At 40.8% G+C, this 10,093-nt stretch overlaps 1 long non-coding RNA gene across 1 annotated transcript in view; it reads left to right on the plus strand.

The window, feature by feature from the left end:
* The window catches only part of LOC144458714 (uncharacterized), a 100,073-nt gene extending 91,443 nt beyond the window's left edge, over positions 1-8,630 (plus strand). Inside the window, exon 3 of the long non-coding RNA XR_013488098.1 lies at positions 7,052-8,630. This is a non-coding gene — a long non-coding RNA (uncharacterized LOC144458714). The remainder of the gene's footprint in view (positions 1-7,051) is intronic.
* Positions 8,631-10,093: the final 1,463 nt, after the last annotated feature.

Consider the following 10,093-nt stretch of genomic DNA (forward strand, 5'->3'; position numbering starts at 1 on the left):
TTTATTTTGTAGTCAATTGATCTGTATTTATAGCGTGATGGGATGACAGCACAATGATGTGTGTGGCATCACTGGAAAGCTCTGCTCCTGTGCTTTCATGTGATATGCGTGGCATTTCTGTGCGAGCCTGCATTCGCGAGTAATCCATCTAAGAGTAATGTGTGTGCAGAGCTGTATGAAAGCTCTGTTATACATAATTTTAGTGTAACTTTATCATTTTTTTTCGCTGTGAAAACATTGGACTACCGACAAGTGCTTGGTCTTGTCGGAAAGCTACAGTTCTGCTGTTTCACGTGATACGCGTGGTTTCTCGCTATGATGCACCAAAATCAATAGAGAAGAACAGGTGTGAATTTGGACGCACTTTGTGTTGTTGGGGCCCATAGGGGTAACTGATTAGAGTTTGGTCTTCGAAGATCAAATGTCAAGGTCATTGTGACCTCACACAACATATTTTTGACCATAACTCAAGGATTGATATGCTACTCATGACAACATTTTGCAGAAATGGGACAAAATTATGAAGTGATGACATTGCAGATCCAAAAGGTCAAAGGTCAACTTCACTGTGACATCATAATGTTCAACATAAAATGCTTTTCTGGCCATTACTCAGCGTCATATCTCAGGAACAGAAGGGGAGACATTTGGTCAGATACTGAATTGGTGACTCGAATCTTGAAACTGTGCTGATTGTGTAGATCTGCTGTGTGTGCAGCATCCATGTTTTCACTGACATGGATGGAAACTGTGAGAGAAACTTGTCGGGTTCGTGGAGGCGTACAACCACGAGGTGGTAATTATAGTTTGTATTATGAGTTCCTTTGTTGTCATTGGCCAGGCTGTGTAAATGATTCTTCCTCATCACCGTCAGATGTTTGTTTTCTTCCAGTTACATGGCAGTCACATTTTATAGATGTCATCAACACACCTATACGCTGGCTGTAGGTTCTCCGAACAATGGCCGACTCTGTTCAAACAGGAGGCTCAATCGGACATGACTTTGTGTGGTTTGTAACAGTCACAGTACTTTACATGTACACGTGGAGTCATAAACATGCTTATGAGCCATGTTTCTCACAGAGAGGGCCCCTGAGGCATGTCGGCTCATCAAGGAGGGCCTGGTACCCAATAAAGGTTGAGATGCACTGGTTTAGACCGCCGTGCTTTGGCTCCACGGCTCCGAGGGTCTAAGTGGGTCAAATATTGGATAAGTAGGACGTGAAGATGGAACACATTTTCATCTCGCTAAAACAGAATTTCTACCGACTTGAATGAGCTCTCACTTTACTGTGGAGGCAGCTGTGTGTGTGTGTGTGTGAGAGAGAAAAGGAAGCCTGTAGTGTGGTTGTGTGTTTGTCCATTAACAGCTAATAGCAGCTCTGTTTCCCCATTATCACTAATGGATGGAACTCTCTGGACACACACACACACACACACACACACACACGCACATACACTGTCTGCCGGGACCATTACTTACTCTCTCATTCCCATGCTGTCAAAATTAGCCATGCAACATAAAAACTACACACACACACGCACGCACACACACACACACGAACACACACAGCTCTCTAAACGTCTCAGCGGACAGGAAGTGAGGGCGTTAGGGCAAACAAGGAAGTGTTTCCCGCGGCAACCAAAGAGCTTCGTGTCTGGCCCGCTCGTCTCACTTCGCCTGTAAACTGTGTTTGTGTGTGTGTGTGTGTGTGTGTGTGTGTGTGTGATGTAATGATGAGATGCAGTCAGGGGAATCCAAAGTGCCTGTTGACTGTTTTAATTGTCTTCTCACCTCCCCTGTCTCCTTCATCCCTCCCTCCATCCTTCCCTTTGTCTCTCCTTTCATCTTTCCTTTCCTTCCTCCCTCGGTCTTCCTACTTCCATGTCCTCATCTCCTCCATCAATCCTTTCCTTCCTTCCTGTCACTCCCTTCATCCCTCCACCCCATCTATCCTCATGCCAGTCTGTGTTTCTCCATCTTTCTTTCCTCCTTCCTCCTCTCCGCCACCCATCCCTACTTCCCACTCCCATTTGTCGTTTCCTTCATCAGCCTCATATTGCCTTCCCCATCGCTCCTCTCTATCCTGTCCCCCCTTCCTTGATCTCTGCTTCACTTCCTCCATCCATCCTTTCTTCTCTTAATCTTTCATCTTCTTCCTCCATCCCTTCTTCCCTACTCACATCCTCCTTTTCCCTCTTCTGTGTTTAATTCCTCGTCTCCTTCCAAAATTCTTCCTTTCCCTTTGTTGTGTTTCCTCTCTTCCTATCCCTCTTTCATTTTCTCCATTGCTGTTTCAGCTTTACCTCACTTCATTTTCCTCCTCTTCCTCCATCCCTTCGTTTCTTTCTTCAACCCACCTTCCCTAACTCAGTCGCCTTTCACTTTCTCTTTCCTCCTTGCATCCTCTCCTCCGTCACCTATCCCTTCTTTCCTTTCCCTGTCTTTTATAATCCCCCGTCCCTTCGTTACTTCTACTGTCTGTCAAGACTAGAGTTCACTTCCTGTCAAAAACCTGCAGTTAACTTTTGCTTTTTTATCCACTAAAAGTCACTTGTCCTGATCAGCATTCTCGACAGTGGGATCGGTATTTTGGAGCTTTGAGCTTTGAGCCTGATAAGATTCTGTGTAGAAGGAAGTTTGAGAGAGTGAACTTTTCAATTTTGCTCAAGAAAAAAATTAAGAGAATAGATTTAAAACAAAAAAAGACAGGATTGTTCTATTAATTTGTTGGTGTGTTCGTTTATTTTTATTTCCTAATTTGGGTAAGAAATGAAATGACACTGGAAATTTGTTACAGCTTTGTTCAGTGTTTTTTCTATTTAATAGTGTTTGGAAGCAAAACTCAGATCTAATTGTTTTGCAGACTGTGATTTGGAGACTTTAAGTAATAAGAATAAACTGTAATTTTTGACGGTTAGTTTTTAACAGAGTCTGTTTGTTGACTTTAAGTATTTGAATAATCACATTTAGTGCGGAGTATCTGCAGATTCCTATAAGGTTTTTTTTTTAGTTCAGTTTATCTTTATTGTCAGACTTAAAGTCCATTAGAAAGAGATTAAAACATACATCAAGATTAAGGTAAAATACAGACATTCAAATACAAAAAAAGGCCTTTATTTGTTTCAAAATGTCTTTAGTTCTTTTATCAAATATATTGTTACAGTTAACTTAAATTTGATTAAGATTTTAATTTCTGATGCTGCAGTGCAGACGTTGTGCTAGACTTTTTCGTCACCGGTCATTTTGACCGACAGGGTCATAAAAATCTGGTCATAATCTATTTTTACCGGCCATTTTAATTTTCGTTTTTAAATGATAATAAAGATATTCAAAGACATTTAGTTTTCATTCGTTCGTTTTTAGTAAATCCAACAAGCAAGTTATAAAGTGTGCATTAATAAGGACATGAACGAAAAGATGAACAGACATCCACACATCCGTGCCATTAGGCTTTGCCCTGGACACACCGGACGGCACTAACGCGTCCGGTGTGTCCAGGGCGTTATGTAGCCTAGTTGACAGAAAATTAAGATTGTAATGAAGTGATGAGGGTATTGAAAAATGTGTTCAGTTACGCACTGTTGCGTGCATAACTGTTGCCAGCTGTGGTTATTTTTCACTGACAGAGAGCTTGAAACTTTTGTTATGGAAAGTGCTGTAGGGCTTGTTGGTGGCCTTTAGGTGTATGATGCAGGTTTGAGTACAGCTTGGAACCTTTGTTGCTGTCCCTCATTTCCTGTGTGCTGCTGTCTCCTGTCTGATTAAGACAGTATGCTTAAGGAAGTTCATAATTTTCCAGTATTTTGTAGAATGCGCAATACTGATGCTTTAACTGTGGAAAAATAGTGCTTATTATATAAAACTAACACAGTAAATTGTAATTGTTCTTGAATTTCATTCTGAGTGGTGATAAAGAGTATTAAATCTAACTTACTGAAAGGTTTAAGGCCCTGTAATGTCAGATGTCGGCTAAACGCCAGGTCAGTTACAGTCTTAACTGCATGAGATGAATTTATCAAACGTCTTAGTCTAGAGACTTTTTTTGTCGGTCCTCGTCCCAAATCTCCATCTGTTTGTCTCACGCTCCTCCTCTCTCCTTCCTGTCTCCTCTAACCCAACACACACACACACACACACACACACACGGTTCTTCCAGTCCACTGCTCCTCTCTGTCCAATCAATGCAATATTAATGAGCCACAGCCCTGCTGGCTACACTGGGAACTGTGTGTGTGTGTGTGTGTGTGTGTGCGTGCGTGTGTGCAACCGACGATATCTGTGCATACTTTCATGTGTCCCTGTATATGCATGTGTGTGTCAACTGTGCATCTCCATCGTGTAGCCTATGTGTGTTTCAGTGTAAGGGTGCGTGTGTTTATTTGAGCATGTTTGTGTGTGTGTGTGTGTGTGTGTGTGTGTTCCCCCCCAGCTAAAGGACAGGCCTAAGGCTAAAGCTCTGTCAGTGTCAAGGTCAGACACACACAAACACACACACACACACACACACGTTCCCCTGTGTGTCATCTGGGTTTGTGTCCTTTAAGCTCTTTGTCACCAAACTGCCTCAAAAACTACAAAAACACTGTTTGTACGATGGTGCACAAACGTTTCGTTGTCCCATTTTTAAAATCTGAAGTTCATCAAATTGAGTTAGCAAAAGCTCTAGAATATTGAAATTAGCATCACAACCTCCTGTAGTCATTTTAGTCTTGTGCAGGAGAACATGTCACACTGTAAGTAGCGTAATTGTCTTTCAGGATTAACTTTTCATGCTTTTTCTTGCAATGTGCTGTAAGTAAGTAAGTAGGCTACATAATAAATGCGCAGCTGAGATGACGAGGCTTCAGCTAGGCACATCCGTATTTTGACATAATGCTAATAGTTCTGGACATATATCCAGACATGTAGCCAACAGTGGCTGTGCTTGTAGAGTGGCATAGAAGACTGGACTATAGACTGAATCACAATATGTTTGTTTGCAATAACTTCCTGGTTGGAACCCCCTGCATCAGGTGTGTACAATTTAACAGTGCTGAGTAATTGGGGGCGAGGACCTGCTGAGATATCAAGAGCAAATGGTTATGGTTAGAGTGGTTGTGTTTGAGGCTGCGTGGTAACAATACAGAGTGCAGGACGGTTTGGATTTTTTTATTTACCTGTTGAGCCACAAACTAAAGAAAACAGTAGCTTGCAAGTAGTCCAACTGGCAGTGAGATTTCTGCAGTGTTTGTACATTATTATGCAGCGGATATGTTGAAAGTTTACAATTCAACAATACTGTGATTGATGTATGGTCATGTTAGGCACAAAAAACACTTGGTTATGGCTAGAAAAGGTTCATGTTTTGGCAAAAAAATACTGGTTTTGGTGTGACAGTTGGTGCCAAAAATGGCACTGGAAATACATTGGATTTGCAAAGAAACACCCCTTTTGTGGCACAAACGCAGCTGGAAACACTGCAGTGTGTCGCTGAGTAATCACTCTTTTGGTAAGAAGTTACTCCATTTTGGTCGCATGATTGCAGATAGAAATGCCTCACTTTCCCGCTAGAAATACAGCAATATGTCGCTAAAAACACCTCGTTTTTGCTTTCTAATGGCTCCTGAAACCGCTGCTGGAAAAAATAGCCATGTGGCTCTAAAAAACACCCCATTTTGGTGGCACGATGGCTGCTGAAAATGCCAGTATGTGTCACGAAAAAGCAACCAGCTTTGGCTACACAATGGCTCCCATAAATGCTGCTGGAAAAAATAGTCATGTGGCTCTAAAAATAGAATCGGTAGCATAAATGCAGCTTGAAACACAGGGATTTGTGGTTAAAAAACACCCTGTTTTGGCTGCACGATGGCTGCTGAAAATGCTGCTGGCAATACAGCAATGTGTTACTAAGAAACACCCCATTTTAGTGGCATAAACACAGCTGGAAATGCCAGTATGTGTCTCTGAAAAGCAACCAGCTTTGGCTACACAGTGGCTGCTGGAAATACTGTTTGTGCTGCACAAGGGAATGGTGCTGGTAATACACTGATGTGCTTCTAAAAACACTCCATTTAAGTGGCATAAAGGCAGTTGAAAATGCCGGGATGCGTCACTGAAAAACACACCACTTTGCAGCTGGAAACGCAGCAGTGTTCTACCAAAAATAACATCAGATAGGTCAGACCATACACAAGTTTGCCAATTTTACATATTTCCGCAATTTAAAACAATTGCCAGTTGGCGTGAAACCTCAGTGAATCGGTTTGTTGTTGCCTTGGCCAAGGTCTGCGCTTTATGAGTGCCTCGCTAGTTTCTAAAATGTTCCCTTGTTTGTTTTTTAGTTTTCCCCTCAAACTTTACTTTTTATGATTTATTTGAATAATACAAATGCAAATAACACAACTACTCTATAACACATCATAAACAGCTGACGTAGACATTCGGTGGTAAAAGGAAGGAAAGGGACAAATCACGGACACACAAAAACAAAACAAAACAGCCGAAAACAACTAAATAATGATGTCATTATCATCCTTCTTCTGAACTTGGCCTTAATCTGTTCCATCTTTTATCATAGTCATTCAGTTTCCTGCCTTGGAGCAATAATGTCTTCAAACATAACGAAATGTTTTAAAAGGGAAAGAAAACAGAAGAATGTTAATCGCTCCTATCCTTTCTATTCAAAATAAATCTTTTTCCTAATAATATAATAGTTGTTTAAAATGCGAGGACTACCATTTCTTCATTTTTTAATTCACTGATTATTATTGTCATTGCAAACTTCACTTGTGTTTTGTGTTTTATTTCAGGTCAGAACCCTTTTACATTTATACATTTTAAATCAATGCACATTTTAAGTAAAGAGAAACCATAGCTTTGAAGGTGCCACCATTCATCACCAACATTTTGACACATGGGAAAACAACATGATTGGCTGTTTTTCATTTCATGTTTACCTGCAGGTTCTACAGGAATCACAGAAACTATAAATTAATAGAAGTATTTCTGCTCTGTATTTCCCTCCATTGTCCCATCTCTCTCTCTCTCTCTTTCTTTCTCTCTGTGCAGTAATCACAGGCCCCTCTCTCTGAGCGTCCAGCTTCTGTCCAGGCTCCGAGCGTATCGATCCGTCCGCTCACCAATCTTCAGCCTTAACCAGTCGATGCTCCTGCTGGTCACATCCTGCTCGCCGCCGTCTCTCCTGCTCGCCTTCCGGCTGTAATAGACCTGAGGAATCTGGTCTGGAGGTGATTTGCTGCCGTCAGGTGACAACCTCGCTTCTCCACGATGTGTCTGCTGCAGACGGGGGTTGTTATTTGTTATTTGTTATTGTTTGTTGTTATTTTTGTTGTTTGTTGCTCGCTCTCGCTCTGAGGTAAAATTACAGACGGATGTGAGTGTGTGTGTCAGACGTGGTGGCATCACAGAATTGACATTTGCCATTTAGGCGAGTAAAAAATAAATCTTTCCTTCCTTCGCCTTCCCCTCGACTTTGTTTGAAACATTCCCAGTTTCAGAGGCGTACTGTAAACCTGCAGCACGATGTTTCTCACCAAAGGTTTCTAATAATGCAGGTTCTTCAGAAGCGAGGGGCAGAGCAGGTGTGAGGGTGGAAAGCTCTTTAAAAGACTTTGTACAGCTTTAAAGGTGGAGTCAGGTGAACTCACACATAAACAAATACACCCTCCTGTCATTTACCGTCCCTCTTGTTCTATTAGGTGATAACTGCTGAATTTGATAAAAAGTGTAATGTATTAAAACAGCTGACTGCACCTTTAAAAGAATATTTCATCCCCCATATAATCATTGGCATATCACTTATGTTAAATTCATGACGTAAATCCTGTAGAGAATACTGTTTGATTCAAATTGTTATCTGTCAACATTGTAATAATGTTTGACTGTGAGACAGAGAGATATGTTGTGTTGCTTACAGTCACCAGGGGTGGGAATCACCAGAGGATCCACGATACGATATTATTGTGATTTTTAAATATGTTGCGATATGCTGAGTATTGCGATAAAATATTGCGATATAGTATTATGATTTATTACCTTCTTTTAAACTGTAAATTACGTCCCCAAAGGAAAACTGTCAACATCTGTTTTAACAAGCTAGCTAATTGCTAACTTAGCATTAGCATAAGTGACAAGATGTAGCCTTCCCATTACACTTATCCTAACCTTAACCACCTCTCTTTTAACGTAATACTTCCTAGCTAATATAAGCTACTTGCTAACTTAGCATTTGCATAAGTAATATAGCCTTCCCATTACTTTTATCCTAACGTTAACTACCTTTCTTTTAATCTGATACTTCAAAGCTAGCTAATCGCTAAGTTTTCATTACCCTACCACCCTTTCAACGTAATACTTCAAAGCTAATGTAAGCTAATTGCTAACTTAGCATTAGCATAAGTGACGAGATGTAGCCTTCCCAATACTCTCATCCTAACATTAACTGCCTCTCATTCAATGTAATACTTTTCATAGCTAACGATAGCTAATTGCTAACCTAGCATTAAACATAAGTAACGAGAGGTAGCCTTCCCATTACCTTTATCCTAACATTAAATACCTTTCTTTTAATCTGATACTTCAAAGCCAGGTAATCGCTAAGTTTTCATTACCCTTATTCTAACCCCCTCTCTTTCAACGTAATACTTCAAAGCTAATGTAAGCTAATTGTGAAGTTAGCATTAGCATAAGTGACGAGATGTAGCCTTCCCATTACCCTCATCCTAACATTCTGCCTCTCATTCAATGTAATACTTTTCATAGCTAACGATAGCTAATTGCTAATCTAGCATTAAACATAAGTAACAAGATGTAGCCTTCCCATTGCCCTTATCCTAACCTTAACCATCTCTCTCTTAAGGTAATACTTCATAGGTAACGTTAATCGTTTACTTAGCATTCGCATATGTTGTGAGATGTAGCCTTCCTTATTTTAACGTTAACCACCTCTCTTTTAACGTAATACTTTATAGCTAACGTCAGCTATTGTAGCTTTCGCATTTCCCGTAGCCCAACGTTAAAGTATTTCATCAGGACTTCCGTCTCCAGGCCAAGAAGCGAAGGGGGCTGATTGTGGACTGATGTGTAGGTGTGGTGGAAGACTCATGTAGCTAGAGGGCCGGTCACGTAGCTGCTTCACCTGCAGGTATACCTATTTGACAAATTGTGCTTACAGAGATTACTTTGAATGCTCTTCCTGTTGGTGCATTCAAGGACACTGTAACATCTGAGATTTGAGAGTCGGCTGCTGAATAGCAACTTTTTAAAACTTGGGATGACCAAATTCACATCATCATTTTCACAGTGTATATGTTTGAATATTGATACTTCTGATGGAGGGTTTCTGAACAGTTTATGACAATGACATTTTTTGGCATGAAATTAGACAAAATGAATGTTACTGATACTGAAAGCATTTCCATATCTGCACACCGGGGCTGAATCAGCCTTCAAAACCTGATGAATACAAACTTAAACAAGACTTACTAATAGCTGCAAACTGGAGTTACAAGGTTTCCATCCTCATTTACTTTCCCATACATGGATCGCAGACTAAAGACAGCCGGCTGTCAATCATCTGAGGTGTGATTATGAGCAGCAGCTCCGACACACAGAGCGGATGCTACGCCACTAAACCAATTCATCTCCCATCAGCTGCTCATAAACAATCCATCAATATCCTCCCTGAGATCGTCTGTGTCCAGAATGAGTTCAGGCCGCACATTGTTGGAGAGTCATTTATCGACACGAGCAGAAATAAAATATTTATCATCAAGCAGCTCTTGGTTTGGAAACGTGATCAATGGATTTTGCCCTGCGGTGTACAAATTATGGCGGTTAAGAGCGGAATCGTACCGATTCTTGTTCAACACATCAAACACAAGAACGTATTGATCTCATTCTTCAAACCGAACATGAAACTGATGTGAACACGGAGATAGAGGATATGGAGAATAGGAATGCTGAGGATATTTTTTAAAAAATATTATTGTTTTATGTGTTAGAAACTGTTATTGCCTGTCTCCACCCGTCACATGCAGGTCGGAGGTCAGGCTGTGATGGCAATGACGCTCTCCAACAATATAAGGATAC

The sequence above is a fragment of the Epinephelus lanceolatus genome, chromosome 19, assembly GCF_041903045.1.
Source record: "Epinephelus lanceolatus isolate andai-2023 chromosome 19, ASM4190304v1, whole genome shotgun sequence".
NCBI lineage: Eukaryota > Metazoa > Chordata > Actinopteri > Perciformes > Serranidae > Epinephelus > Epinephelus lanceolatus.